Below are 16,617 nucleotides of genomic sequence, written 5' to 3' on the forward strand. Positions count from 1 at the left end.
GCATCCTGTGACCCAGTCAAGTTGACACGTAAAATTAACCATCACAGGTATATACTCAGAAGTAGAATTGTTGCATCTTATCGTAATTCTATTTTTAATTTTTTGAGGGACCATCACACTGTTTTCTACAAAGGTTATACCATATTACATTCCCACCATCAGTGTGAAGTCATGATATTTTAATGTTCCCCAACTCAGTATGTGTGGGGAGGACTGGAAGACTGGATTTGTCTGGAGTAGACAATCACCCGCATATTGCCTGATGGGTCTCTCATTGTCTCTACAGGACAAGACCAGGAAGACAGGCGTAAGCCAGGTGCTCATTGTGACAGGAAAATACACAGGTTGGTAGTGCTAGAAGAGGTTTGGAATCGGGAACCAATGGGTCAGTTGAGGGCTTGGTGCCTCTATGGAAAAGATATGAAAGCAAGAGACGTTATGTAACAGAGAAGAATAAACGTGACTCCATATTGGATCTATTCTTTTAGCTCTAACCTTTTGCCCTGTTGCATGTGCTTAGTCATGCTGGCTCTGCACCTTTTATAAAAGAGTGTTGGCTATAACCTGAAATATACATGATAGCCCAGTCTCAAGGCTCTGACCTTTAAAGGTGTAACACTTTCCCTTTCATATAGAGATAAAAAGTTGCAGAACAGAAAATAACAATTGTCTTGTTGCAGGTTTATAGAAACATTGTGTCCAGACCTAAGTGGACAGCTGCAAGAACAAAGGATTCCTGCACCAAGAACTCTGAAACCACCAGCCACAACCCCTCCACTTTTAGTATAAAAGAAGCCTGAATTCTAACTTGGGTAAGATGATTCTTTGGGACTGTAGTCCACCATCTTCTCGGTCTGCTGGCTTTCCAAATAAAGTTGCTATTCCTTGCCCCAATAACTCATCTCTTGACCTATTGGCCTGTCATGTGGCCAGCAGGTCACATGTCGTGTTACAAATTGACTTGGTAACAATTAGAAGATGGCTAGAATAAAAAAGTCAGGTAATAACAAGTGTTGGCAAAGATATGGAGAAATCAGAGCCCTCATACCCTGCTGGTGGGAATGTAAGATGGTGCATCTTCTTTGGAAAACAGTCTGGCAGTCCTGAAATGTTTAAATGTAGAGTCACCATATGACCCAGCAATTCCACTCCCAAGTATAAACCCAAGGGAAATGAAGATATATGTCCAATTAAAAACTAGCACACAAATGTTTATAGTAACATTATTCATAATAGACAGAAAGTGGAAACAACCCAAATGTCTACCAACTGGCCAATGGATAAACAAAATGTGGTCTGTCCATAAGTGAAATATTATTCAACCATAAAAAGGAATGAATACCGATACATGTTACATCATGGATGAATCTTGAAACCATCATGCGAAGTGAAAGAAGCCAGTCACAAAAGACTGTATTTCACAGGATTCCATTCATATGAAACGTCCAGAAAAGGGAGATCTATAGAGATTGAAAGTAAATTAGTGGTTACTTAAGGCTGAAGGTGATGGGGGTATATGGAGGTGATAGCCAAAGGGTATGGGATTTCATCCGGAGATGATGAAAATGTTTTAAAACTGACTGTGGTAGGGACTTCCTTGGTGGTCCAGTGGTTAAGAATCCGCCTTCCAATGCAGGGGACGCGTGTTCGATCCCTGGTCGGGGAGCTAAGATCCCACGTGCTGTAACTAAGCCCACAGGCTCTAGAGCCCGCGCACCGCAACAAAGATTCCATGTGCCGCAACTAAGACCTGATGCAGCCAAATAAATAAATAAATAAATAAATAAAACTGACTGTGGTGATGGTGGCACAGATCTGTGAATATATGAAAAACCATAGAATTACCCACTTTAAATGGGTGAATTGTATGGCTTGTGAAATATATGTCAAAGTTGTTTTAAAAAAAGAGGGATGTTAGGGAACAGGGCTTTGACTTCATGAGTGACAATTTTCAGGAGCTAGAGAGAAAAAGGAGGAAGGGAATGCCTAGTACCAATCCATCATGATAGGGAGAATGTGATAGAAATAGGGCAGTGTGGAAATGGAGAGAAATAAAAATGCAGTTTGGAGGAAGAGATCTAATAAGTTTAAGGAAAAATATCAGGACACTCTTAAGTTATTTTTAGGTTGATTTGAATTTTCCTAGCTTCTTTCCCAGAAGCTCCTAGAAAATGTCTTTTTCATATATTTTTATATCTCATGGGCCTATATCAAGTCATGGCCCTGGACCAAACACAAATCAATCTAGGTGTGACAGAGGGACTTCCCTGACAGTCCAGTGGTTAAGACTCTGCGCTGCCACTCGCATGCCAAGTGGCACGGCCCCCAAAAAAAAAAAAAAAAATCTGGATGTGACAGAGATGATAATTATCCCTCAGTGTCCACACTTCCCTTTTTCGTCTTAGCAGAACCACCACTTGCCCCCGTTTTAGCTGAGAACATGGCCACTTCCCAGTTTCTCTTTCCCCTTGACGTGACCGTATGATGGAGTTCAGGTCAATGGGGTGGGAGGGAAAGTGATGTGTACAAGTTTTAGATCACCTCCTTAAGGACAAAAAAAACTGCTGGCAGTGAACTCTCTCTTTGCTCTTCCTGCAGACTGGAATGTGGATGTCGGCTTCCCCTGCAGCACGTGGTTTTATAGAGAAAAGGGAACATGAAAAATCAAGTTGCTTTTCCAAAGAAGAACAGGGGATATACATTCAGCAACCAAAAGTAGAAACTGTCTGCTACACCCTAGGTCAGGGTTTCTCAGCTTTGGCACTGTTGTCATTTTGGGCTGGATGATTTTTTTTTCTTGGGGGTACCACACTGCTTGTAGGATCTTAGCTCTCTGACCAGGGATTGAACCCAGGCCCTTGGCAGTGAAAGCTCAGTGTCCTAAACACTGGACCACCAGGGAATTCTCGGGATAATTCTTTACTGGGGTTGCAGGAGGCTGTCCTCTACATTGTAAGATGTTAGCAGCACCCTTGACCTCTACCCACCACCATATACCCCTGGTCGTGAAATAAAACATGTCTCCAGACACTGACAACTGTCCCCTGCAGAGGGGGCAAAAATCTCCCCTGGCTGAGAATCACAGCTCTGGAGTCTTGAAGCTGACTTTTCTGCCTCTCACCCCTAGTCTTTTTCTTACACGCCTGGCAGATTTTGTTTTGTAACAAAAATGTGCCATGCTTGGAAATAATGACTTTATTTTGTGCATTCATAGGGTAAAATCTAAACTCTCAAGCAAGGCTTACAAAAACCCTTCCCAAAAACTACCTTGCTAGTCTCATGTACAATTTTATTCCTACATACCCATTGCTCTAGTGATACTGAATTTCTCACTATTCTCAAAGTTGCCCTGCTTTTTTTTTTTTTTTACTCCTATGCCTTTGTACATAGCATTCTTTCTGCCTGGAGTACCATACTCCACTTTTCTCTTAGGGAAACTCCCCTATGCTCTTCAAGACCTAACTTGAACATAACTTCCCGTGTTTTTTTTTTTTTTTTTTTAAGAAAGGCCTTAAACTTTCTGAGAAAACTGTCTCTCTGTACAGTTTTGTTCATCCCTGTAGGGTTACCTGTGGCACAATTTGTTGTAATCGCTTGCACATTAATTGTGTTTGAATCACCACAACCCCTGACACAGAGACGTTGCTCAATCACTGCTTGATAAATGGATGAATGAAGTGAGGAAAACTGCCACAGAAGTCCCTTCAGATTTCACCAGTACAAACTGTAGCGTGGCCAGAGAACCCAGACTGGGTTTATGACAGGTGTCCCTGTCGCTGAAGTAGAAACCAGGTGGAAGGCGAGCCTCAGGACGTGGAATTAAATATTCTCTACCCTGTGTCACGGTAGCCCATGGATCAGTGAGCATGAAGTGTGTAAGCAGTAATTTCTAGCTGCTGCTGCCAGGGAGATATTGAATGATGTACCACAGAAAGTATCATGTTATAGTTTGTTACACAGGAACCTCTGTGAGGGTAAACTGGGCATGGTCCCCTCTGGTGATTTTTTTAAAACTAAAAATATTAGGGCTTCCCTGGTGGTGCAGTGGTTGAGAATCTGCCTGCCGATGCAGGGGACACGGGTTTGAGCCCCGGTCTGGGAAGATCCCGCATGCCGTGGAGCAGCTAGGCCCGTGAGCCACAACTACTGAGCCTGCGCGTCTGGAGCCTGTGCTCTGCAACGGGAGAGGCCGCGATAGTGAGAGGCCCGCGCACCGCGATGAAGAGTGGCCCCCGCTTGCCACAACTAGAGAAAGCCCTCGCACAGAAATGAAGACCCAACACAGCCATAAATAAATAAATTAATTTAAAAAACCTTACACTAAAAATATTAATTCTGTATAACTTTAAAGCACAACTCTGCACTTTGTAATATGGATAAACCAGATGGAAATTCATGAAGGAGAAGATGGAGAAAGGGCAGGCAGAAGGAGAGTCCCTTGAGTTGGTGAGAGATAGGAGATCTCAGGGTCCCCACTGTCATGGCTTGCTTGCCCTGGTCTAGTGGATCTCCACCTGCCTTCTGCACACTATGACCGCCTGGGAAACTTAAAAAATAATAATGCCCCTGCCCCAGTCGAATCAGAATCTCAGGGCATGTTCGGTACAGCCACTGCTTAAACATCCAGTCATACATCTGGAGTCTGAAAAGGCTTCTGTTTCACAAGCAGAGCACGCTAGAGTTCCACCACGGCTACATGGAGCCCAGGAGGCATTGACCTCCCTTGCCCCCAACCCTCCGATCCCCCATGCCCACCAGAAAAAATAGGATAGTGTTACCAGAAGAAGCAGGAGGGATGCTGGGCAGGGGGGAAAAAATGAAAAATAATTACTGTAGTTTTTATAATTGTGCTAGGGCTTAAATTTCATACACTGGTCCCAAACAGCAATTACTAGCTGCCTGAGTCCTATTTTAGTTCTGGACTTGGATGGAGTTGAGCTTGAAGCTATAAGTAAACAAGGCTGGGAATGCAGGATCCAATATAGGTAACAGCAAAAGGTGTGGGCATATTTTCTTAACTTTGAGTGAAGGGCACAGAAGACGGGAGGGGAAGCTCCCTTTTTTTTCTTTGTTAAGGTTCTATCTTATAATGTTGGAAATTTGGAGGTAAACATCTATAACCCCCAAAAAAGTTTCAAATGGGTTACATAAGGTATAGTCAATTGGATTAAGGTATGATTCATAATCTATATGTGTAATTCTGTTTCTTAATCAAAAATTGCATAATGTTTGTCAACTTTACAACTTAAGGCTTAAGAGAAGAAAGTGAACACTGCTGTGGCTCCCTCCTATTCCAGAGACACGCTAATAAAGGCAGTAAAGCTTCATTTTACAGGCTGCATATACAGGTGTGGTGCAGATAAGGTATTCATGCTCCAGGTGAGAAGATCAAATAATCAGCGTGTCACTATGAATTCCCCTTGACTTAGGCTCCTGCAGGTCTGGAGATCACCGGGGTGGTCTTTAATGAAGAATGTCTAGGCTTGGTCCATTAGGCAAAGTGTCACCTGAGGATCCCTGATTCTTACCCACATATGCCCAAACCCCATTTTATGAGAGTCAAGAAAACAACAACAATAATAAATATAAATGGTAAAGTGACTTAGATTTAGTTGTACTATGTAGGTTCTGTGCTGAACATTTCACCTATCATATTTCATCTAAACCATAACTCTGTGAAGTAGAAATTAGCACCATGTCACCTGGCTGAACTGGGTATGTCTGAGCTAGGTCTTTCAGATGTATCTCTGAAACTGAGGTTTTCCCACTTTTATCCACAGCCCCTCGAACTGGGGAACGGCACCTCTGGCTCCTTAAAGCCTCAGATCACCCACAAGTTCCAGCCCCTGGGATTGATGCCTGAGGCCCTGCTGCCGTATCTCCCTGTTGCCAATGTCCTCTTTGGCCTTCTTCCAATCACCTGCCATGGCCTGCCCCACCCCAGCTCGGGCTGACTCTCAGATTCTACAGGGACTTGGCTTATAAAAGTGAGAGTCCATCTGTCTTTTCCCCTTAGGCTTATCTTTTCGTCTTGGCATTTTCTCCAAAGCCTATGACCTTAGCCATGCACCTATATTGAGGTCAGTGGCCTCTGCCTGTTCCCACTGGTATGCCTGATTTCTGGCTTATCCTGTGGTAGATTACAAAAGAGGTGTTTTATGAAAGAGATGACTTTTTTAGACTCCAGGCACGTGATTGGGTATTTAAGCAGTGGTTATACATGTTTTCATGCTTATAAGTGCTGTAGCAAATGCTTCTTCTCCAAAAAATGTAAATGGTGGAGCCCTGTCCTTTGAGAGGGTTAGAAGCTTCTGTATGAAAAATATAAATGTGGTGTGATAAGTGTTTTAAAAAATAACTTTTGTGTTTTTCTAATTATAAACATAATATTTTAGTTTTTTATAGAAATTTTTAAAATACCGATAAATATAATGAAACAAAATCACCCAAAGTCCAATGACCCAAAGATGGATAATCACCGTGAACAGTTTGGTGTATTTGGTAAATTTTCTTCAAGCTTTTCACACATATAAACCCACATATATACAAAATCAGGATTATACCTAATACAGTTTCATATTTCATTTAATATTATCCTGCTAGCATTTATACGTGTCATTAAAATGATTTTTCCTAGATTTATTGAGGGATATAACAAATAAAATTATAATATATTTAAAATGTAGGACTTCCCTGGTGGTGCAGTGGTTAAGAATCTGCCTGCCAATGCAGGGGACATGAATTTGAGCCCTGGTCCGGGAAGATCCCACATGCCTCGGAGCAGCTAAGCCCGTGCGCCACAACAACTGAGCCTGCGCTCTAGAGCCCGAGAGCCACAACTACTGAGCCCGTGTGCCACAACTACTGAAGCCGATGCACCTAGAGCCTGTGCTCTGCAACAAAAGAAGCCACCACAGTGAGAAGCCTGAGCACCACAATGAAGAGTAGCCCCCACTCGCCATAACTAGAGAAAGCCCGCACGCAGCAATGAAGACCCAATGCACCCAAAAAAATAATAAATTAATTAAAAAAAATAAAATGTGCAATGTGGGCTTCCCTAGTGGCGCAGTGGTTGAGAGTCCGCCTGCCGATGCAGGGGACATGGGTTTGTGCCTTGGTCCGGGAAGACCCCACGTGCCACGGAGCGGCTGGGCCCGTGAGCCATGGCTGCTGAGCCTGCGCATCCGGAGCCTGTGCTCCGCAATGGGAGAGGCCACAACAGTGAGAGGCCCGCGTACCGCAAAAAAAAAAAAAAAAAAAAAAGTGCAATGTGATGATTTCATATAGATATGCATTGTGAAATTATGACTACAATCAAGTTCGTTTACACATCCATCGCTTCACAGTTACCTTTTTGTATGTGTGTGAGAATGCTTAAGATCTACTGTCTTAGCAAATTTCAAGAGTACAAATATTATTAATTATAGTCACTGTGCTGTGCATTAGATCTTCAGAATGTATCCATCTTACAACTGAAATTTGTACCCTGCTCCTTCTTTTTTGGCCACACGACACGGCTTGAGGAATCTTAGTTCCTGGACCAGGGATTGAACCCATGCCCCCTGCAGTGGAAGCACAGAGTACTAACCACTGCATTGCCAGGGAATTCCCTCAAATTTGTACCCTTTGACCAACATCTCCCTGTTGTGCCAATTCCCCCAACTCCTGGCAACTAGCATTCTACCCTGTTTCTATGAGTTCAACCCTTTTTTTTAAGGTTCCATATATAAATGATACCGTACAGTATTTGTCTTTCTCTATCTGGCTTATTTCATTAAGCCTAATATCCTCCAGTTTCATCCATGTTGTTGCAAATAGCAGGATTTCCTTCTTTTCTACGTCTATATAATACTTTATTATAGGTAAATAGATAGATAGATAGATAGATAGATAGATAGATAGATAGATAGATAGAAAACACATCCTCTTTATCCACCCATCTGTTGATGGACATTTGTTTTCATATCTTGGCTATTGGAAATAATGCTGTAATGAACATGGGAGTACAGATATCTCTTCAAGACAGTGATTTCATTTCCTTTGGATAAACACAGAAGTGGAATTGCTAGATCATATGGTAGTTTTATTTTTAATTTTTTTTTAAATTGATTTTTTTTTTAATTTATTTATTTATTTATGGCTGTGTTGGCTCTTCGTTTCTGTGTGGGGCTTTCTCCAGTTGCGGCAAGTGGGGGCCACTCCTCATCGCGGTGCGCAGGCCTCTCACTATCGCGGCCTCTCTTGTTGCGGAGCACAGGCTCCAGACGCGCAGGCTCAGTAATTATGGCTCACAGGGCTAGTTGCTCCGTGGCATGTGGGATCTTCCCAGACCAGGGCTCGAACCCGTGTCCCCTGCATTGGCAGGCAGATTCTCAACCACTGCGCCACCAGGGAAGCCCTATTTTTAATTTTTTGAGGAACTTCCACACTGGTTTCCATAGGGGCTGTACCAGTTTACATTCCTACCAACAGTGTACAAGGGTTCCCTTTTCTCTACATCCCCGCCAGCATCTATCTCTTGTCTTTTCAATAATAGACTTCCTAACTGGTGTGAGCAGATATCTCTTTGCAGTTTTGATTTGCATTTCCCTAATTAGTGATATTGAGCATCTTTTCAGGTGCCCACTGGTCATCTGTATATCTTCTTGGGAAAAATGTCTGTTCAGGTTCTCTGCCCAATTTTCAGTCTAACCGCTTATTTTTTAAATTTTGAGTCGTATGAGTTCTTTGAATGTTTTGGATATTAACCCCGTATTGGATGTATCATTTGCAAATATTATTTTCCCATTCAGTAGGCTGCCTCTGCATTTTGTTGATGGTGTCCTTTGCTGTGCAAAAGCTTTTTAGTTTGATGTAGTCCCACTTGTTTATTTTTGCTTTTGTTGCCCTTGCCTGAGGAGACAGATCTAAAAGGATATTGCTAAGAGTGACGTCAAAGAGTTTACTGCCTGTGTTTTCTTCTAGGAGTTTTATGGTTTCAGGTCTTAAGTTTAAGTCTTTAATCCATTTTGTGTTGATTTTCATGTACAGTGTAAGATGAGGATCCAATTTCATTCCTTTGCATGTGGATATCCAGTTTTTCCAACACCACTTATTGAAGAGACAGCCCTTTTCCCATTGTATCTTCTTGGCACCTTTGTTGAAAATTAGTTATTTGTATCATTAAAATTCTTTGAAAGTATGTTCACTAGCTATTTAATATTCTACCTTATAAATGTACTATGAATTATTTAACTAATCATATTCAGAAACCTAGACTGATTCCACTGATCAATGTGCTGCAATGAACATACTCTGCATTAATTTTTATGTGCAATTCTATGTCCTTAGAATGGAATCCTTAGATGTAGAATCATTGGATGGGACAAATGGTAAGATTATCTAAAGCAGTGGTTAATCGGTTTTTAGTCTCAGGACACCTCTGTTCTCTGAACTATTGTTGAAGACCTAAAGAGATTTTGTTTATATTGGTTGTATCAATATTTACTATATTAGAAATGAGAAATTTAAAAAATATTTATTACTTCATTTAAAAATAACAATAAGAAACCCATTCTTTTCGGACAAATGGGTGAATCAGTGAGAGGTACAACTCAAGCATTCAACTTTCCTGCAGGGGACTAAAGAAATTCTCATTTCTAGTGACCCTGTTCACAAAGATGGAAGATGGAGGTGCAGAGGTGTGAGGACGAAGCAGCCTTCCTGGAGGCAGAGGTGGGAAAGTTGGGGAGTCTGAGGGAGAGTCAGCCTGTCTCCCCATGGGACACATGGACAATTTTCAAGACTCCAGCCCACTGGGTGAAACTTCAAAGGCTTAAGCCACAATCTTCCCTCTCAAACTTGTAAAATGCCTTATAAAATACCTCCTTTATAGAGTTTTAAATACCTGCTTTATAGGGTTCTTTTTACAAACATGAAGCCACTTATTCTCAAAACCCAACGATGAGACAGACTCCACAGAAAGGAATTCTCCGCCTTTTCACGAGGAAACTGAAGCCCTGGGAGGTTGTGACTCGTCTCAGGCCCCTGGGGCATTTTGCGGGGACGACTAGAGTCACCACTCGCCCAGCGGTAGTGCCCATCTGTCCGTCCGGATTGCTTGCCCAGCGGTAGTGCCCAATGATTCCGCAGAGTGAAATTGTTGGTTCATCTGCCGCTTCAAAAACTGATTAAAAGGTACAAAAAGTCCAAGTTATTCCCTAGGCTACCAGGTGCCAAGTTTTGTTCTGGGGTGGTCGGACCCCTCTCACCTTTTTATTTTCCACTGAGAGATTGAATGTACAAACAGACAACGCCAAACCATATATGACAGTAGAACTCTGACTCCCAGTCCTGCCGCACGCAACCAGCTGGGGAAGTCAGACCACTCGGCTTCCAAATCAGGAGCCCCTTTCCAGCCAGGATCAACCTGAGAAAGCCAAATATGCCCCCCCAAACCACAGAGGACGCCCCGATTCTTGGTAGCCCGCCTCCACCTTCCCCATGCCAACGACCCCCGACCCGGGCACACCCCAAGCCTTCCCTTTTTTTCATTATGAAGCTTCCTCACTCCCCTCTCGGGGCTGAGTCTCTGCCCGATGCAAGTGACGGTGGCTGCCGCCCTCACTGCAGCGAGCTCCGAATAAACAGGCTCTGTGCTCATTTGACTCCTCCGCGTTTGTTTCCACACCACCGCATGAATAATGAAGGATGTTACAAAGCCCCGTTATGAAAAAAGCATCAGTTATTAAACATTTGTAAAGTGCTTGAAAATCATTTTAGTGTGCCTTGGAAACCCCTTGTGAAGTCCTGCTATCCCCATTTTAGAGCTAAGAAAATTGAGAAGGAACCAGGAGATTAAGCCATTTGCCTGATCTGCCCGGAGCTGGGATGAGAACAGAAACCCCCGTGTTATCTGAGGTCTGTTGTTTATCCACGGAGCTCCGGCCTTCACTTTGGAATCATTACCATTTTAAAGCATTTTACTCTGGGTTGAGTGAATATTAAGAAGTAGATCACATTTCAGCCTGGCAGGCGCTAAAGTATTGTTTTTAGTTTGTTTTTCTAAGTTTTAGTAGACGCCATATGGGCTCCATTAACTTTACTATGTAGCACAGTTTTGAAGATCGTTTCTTTTCCAAAATATTTTTCACCGTCATTTAGCATTTTAAAGTTCAGCACACACACATCAACCCTTGATACTTGTTTTTCTCAAAACTGTGGCCTTTTTCTCTCCCCGGCAAGGGGGGGAGAGAGGGAGGTCATAAATCCACCCGGGGTATGTTGTGTTACTGTGGCTGGGTGGGGTGACATGGTGGGGACAGTGTAACCTGCCCACGCTGGACAAAGTCCTCCTAAGGCAAGGGCTTTCCTTTTTTTTTAAAGAGAGCCGATTTTGGTCTCCACCCTGCTTCGAGTCTGAAGATTGCTGGTGATGCTGACTGAAGGGGATGAGAAGAAAGCCAAGATGCACAGAACCTGACTTGAGTTACAAGAAGCCCCGTCTGGAAGGCAGAGACAGGAGGGACTGGATGACTCTCTGCAGCTCCTTGCTGGCTGCAAAAATGCAGCTGCCCCTGTTGCTCTCCATCCCAGGGCATTCAAAAAGCAGGCTGTGCGGCAGCAGCGTTTGGCCTGTGTGCCACTGAACCTGGTCCGCCCCGCGAGGAACACCCTAGTGATTTGTTAGGGACACCTGAGGGTGCACCTACGCACCCTCACTCCCTCTCCCTCACTTCTAACCTTATATGCTGCCTCCAAATTCTATTTCTTTTACATTATCCTTTCAGATTTCTTCAGTTTGGGTTTTTTTTTTTCCAGGTTATTATGTATAAACATGCATAAAGGGACTTCCCTGGTGGTCCAGTGGTTAAGACTCCATGCTTCCACTGCAGGGGGCAGGGGTTCGATCTCTGGTCGGGGAACTGAGATCCCACATGCTGCGAGGTGCGGCCAAAATAATAAATAAACAAACAAACAAACATGCATAAAAGGTCTGCACATGTGTGTGATCAGGTATGTGTTGTGATGTCTGGTAAGGGTTTTCTTTTTCCTCTGATGATGGGAGTGAGCTTTCAGTGATATGAGAACAGGCCAAGTCTCTGAGGAGACAGGCAGCTTATCAGAGGCTGCCCATTCTGTGTTTCTCCCCATTTCTCACTGGAGCCAAGGCTCTGAAGGCAGAGGGGAGGCTGGAGGGGAATGCAGGTCTCAGGGCCTGAGGGGCTGAGGGTGGTGTTGGAAAGAGAGGGGAGAGGAAGAACCGGAGGGATGACACGCAGCACGTGCTGCACCCACACGAGGGCCCACCACTCCTAGCTCTTATAATTCTTGCCTGGCTCGTTCGGGCTTCCTTTCATCCCATGAAACAAAGGCCCCAAACCTTAGAGTTTAGAAGTCTAGAAAATGTTCCAACTAACATGTTTACTGATAACCTATTCAATGCAGGGCCAGCAGGAGTTGTCACAGACACAAAGCAAGGATGGAGAGGAAGAGTTCGAGGCTGGGCCAGACCTTCCGTGCTCTGAGCTGTATCTTTCATATCCTTCCTGCACTGTAATTAGGACTAGTTGAGAAAAAAATTAGGCATGAGTGCCAGCCACACGTGGCAAACAATAAATGATGCTAGGGCTTCCCTGGTGGCGCAGTGGTTGAGAGTCCGCCTGCCGATGCAGGGGACACAGGTTCGTGCCCCGGTCTGGGAAGATCCCACATGCCGCGGAGCGGCTGGGCCCGTGAGCCATGGCCACTGAGCCTGCGCGTCCGGAGCCTGTGCTCCGCAACGGGAGAGGCCACAACAGTGAGAGGCCCGCGTACCGCAAAAAAAAAAAAAAATAATAATAATAATAAAATAAATGATGCTAGCAGATAAAAAGAAGTATAAGATGGAGTGAGGATCTTCCAGGCACTTTCAATATTTCTGGGAAGACAAATTGTCCATATGAAAAAGTGGACACAAATATAATGTTACAGAGTAATGCTGTTGGCCCTTGATAAAGACAGTATTTGCATATAGTCATTGAAACAGAATTTAGCCTTTAATCAGTCCTATGTGTCCTCATTTTCAAATATTTAAATGTAAATGTATGTCTCTCATGGAGAACAGATGAAAAACAAATGTTTACTAAAGATATTATAAATTACGTAATATACAATGAGATTGAAACTCAAAATTAAACACCTCCCACACCATGTCTGGGTGTGTATGTTATTAGATGCGTTATTTCCATAGAGACACAGCCCTGCTCACAGTAGGACGGCTTGGTGGAAAGAATATTGAATCAGAAGGTTTCAGTTTTGACTCTTTTGCTAACCAACATCATAATTTTGGGACAGATAACTTAGATTCTGGGCCTTATTTTGGCAATAAAAGTGCTCTAAAAGTTGCCTTAACGTTAACCAAAAATGCAGTCACTATGGAAAACAGTATGGAGGTTGCTTAAAAAGCTAAAAATAGAGCTGCCATATGATCCAACAATCCCACCCCTGGGCATATATGTGTAGAAAACTCTAATTCAAAAAGATACATACACCCTTACGTTCAGAGCAGCATTAATCACAATAGCCACGACATGGAAGCATCCTAAATGTCCATCAACAGATGAATGGACAAAGAAGATGTGGTACATGTACATATACTACTCAGCCATAAAAAAGAATGAAATGGTGCCATTTGCAGCAACATGGATGGACCTGGAGATTACCATACTAAGTGAAGTAAGTCAGAGAGAGAAAGACAAATACCGTATGATATCGCTTATATGTGAAATCTAAAATAGGACACAAATGAACTTATCTATGAGACAGAAAGACTCATAGACACAGAACAGACTCGTGGTTTCCACAACACTGTAAATCAACTATACTTGAATAAAATAATTTTAAAAAATTAACCGAAAATATAAGAGCACCAACAAAAACCCGTTCTGTCAGCCCATCTTCCCATAGGCTAAGTAAACTGTCCTACTTTAACTCTAAGAAGAGAAATAAAAAAAAATCAAATTGCTTATCTACTGATTCCTCAGCACATGGTCTTCATTAAAATAAGAGTATACACTTCATCATTGTGCACCTGGATTATATTCCATTTTCCTAAAAAAATGTATATAAGTGGGGTCTTGCCTGGATTTTCTCTTCATGATATAGAAGCTGTTACCTATCCAGCTGATCACATTACTGCCTGTTGCTGAAAGGCATGAACTTCAACAAACAGGTTTTAAAATTCACTCATGATCATTTATCGAGTGTACTATGGCCAGGCACACACTGAGTATGGGAGAATCAGAGGAGCATTGCTCTCAAACACAGCGGTGTAATATATAAACTGACACATGCAAAGAGACCATGGAAATGTCCTGCTGATGGTATAAATCAAGAGCCGTGCCAGAAGCCCAGGAGGAAGAATACCTCTCCTGGGAGACCCTGGGAAGACTGCAGTGGAGGTGATGTTTGAGCTGAGTCTTGAAAGATGAGTGGAAGTTTGCCAGGTGAAGGAGGGCAATTTACAAGCAGATGGAATAGGATGGCTCATGAAAGTGCCTGGCACGTTTGAGAAAGAGTGCAAAGGTGTGTTTAGCTGCAGCCCAGGTTTTGTGGGAGGGAAGGAAGCTGGGAGGACAGTTAGGTCAGGGCTAGAACACGGGAACCTTGTTGGCCTACACTCGGGGTGATCACCCCTGCAGGTAATGGGGGGCACAGAGGTGTACTGCATGAGGTATTGTGTGTGTTGTGCTTTTAAGGGGAGTGGAGGTCATACGGAGTGAATGTGTAACTTGGGAGTAGAGTAAGCAGAAACGGGTTAGGGAGACCAAAAGGGAGGTGGCAGTGGGAAGGGTTAACTTTGAGAAGCAGGGACTTCCCTGGTTGGTCCAGTGGTAAAGAATCCGCCTTCCAATACAGGGGATGCGGGTTTGATCCCTGGTCAGGGAACTAAGATCCCACATGCCACAGGCTAACTAAGCCTGCATGCCACAACTACTGAGCTCATGAGCCTCAACTAGAGAGCCCGCGTGCCGCAAACTACAGAGCCTACAGGCCCTGGAGCCTACGCATCACAACTAGAGAGAGAAAACCCGCACGCCACAACTAGAGAGAAGCCCATGCACCACAATGAAGAGCCCGCATGCCTCAACAAAGAGCCTGCGCGCCACAAGACCCGACGTAGCCAAAAAATAATAATAATAAAACTTTGAGAAGCATTATTGAAAGAGAATAGATAACACGTGGTGAACCCTGGCTGTGGAGGTGGAAGGAAAGGGTAAAGCAGAGCATGACTTTGAAGTTGCTCAGTACAAAGGAGACTGGGTGGCTGGTGACACTATTAATCCAGGTGCAAGAACATGATGGGCTCTCTACTCGGGTGCGCCCCCACTAAAGGATGACCATTCACTTTGGCACACAAGAAGGCTGGATGACAGCGGCTGAGGAGCCTGCCCCAGAATGAGACCTCTGATGTCTTCATTTCCATGCCTCTGGCTCATGGTATCCATCGTTCGGTTCAATACCATTTGAAAGCTGTTATCTAGAAGATACCTGATCTACTGAAAACCTCTTTTTTGGGTTACTTCTTATCTGTCCTGTTATAAGAGTGTAAGTGTGGGAAGTCTGGAGCCAGATCATTCAGGCAAGTGACCTCCAGCAAGTCAGTTAAACCTTTCTGTGCCTCAGTTTTCTCATCTGCGAAATAAGGATAAAAATTCTTCATGAGGTTGTTACAGGAATGAAAGGAGTTAGTCTACGTAAAAGGGTGCCTGGCACACAGTGTAAGTACCTTGTGAGTGTTTGCTAGCATTATTAATAAGTAATGGAATACTTGACTGAAAGTGGTACAAATTATTAGAGATTTATTATCAAAGAACAAGATTGGAAGTGGGCAGTTCCAGGTTGGTGCGAGGACCAGACCCTTCCCATATCCCACTCTGCCATCTTCGGTTTGTTAGTGATTTCTCCCCTCATGGTGGCAGAAAGGCTGCAGTAGCCCCAAATATCAAGTCCTCACGTGACCAGCATTTCAAGCAGGAAATAAGTCTTTCTTCCTTGTGTAGCCCTCACTTATCAAGGAGGAGACTCTTTGCTAGAAGCCCCAGTTGGTTTCCTTTCAGCTAGAACCGGGTCACAGGCCCATCCCTCACTGCAAGAGGAGCTGGGAAAGAATCTCGCACTTCCAATCTAGAAACAAATGAAGCAAAAGTGGAGCTGGGCCGGCTGTTGCATGGAGAATCCGCAGTGTCCATCACAGTCTGGGAGCCAAAGATTTCAAGACTGCCTCACTCAGGCCAGGGATAATTGAGAAACAAGGACATCGCGCTATTCTTCCAGCGTAAATGAGCCACAGACGTCATCCTTTGGGGGTCATTAGCTTTTTTAGGGATAGCTTTTAACTCAGGTCAGTAACTTGTTGGTGAAATACAGAGAGAGGATACTTTTGAGCCCAGGCACCTTCCTAGTCTTCTCACCTGTTCTAGGCTGTCACCTCCCCTTCCCACAAACCAAAGGAGGAAGTTCACAATTCAGTTCACCTTGTCTAGAAGGTTGGCTAGGCCAGTCACGCTTAAAGGTACTTAAAAGGAAGTGGATGCAGGCTTCACCCCCTTTTACTGCCCCATGCAGCATCTCACCCATGGTGATGGGGTAATAAGC

Source organism: Leucopleurus acutus (assembly GCF_964270905.1).
Source record: "Leucopleurus acutus genome assembly, chromosome: 11".
Taxonomy (NCBI): Eukaryota; Metazoa; Chordata; class Mammalia; order Artiodactyla; family Delphinidae; genus Leucopleurus; species Leucopleurus acutus.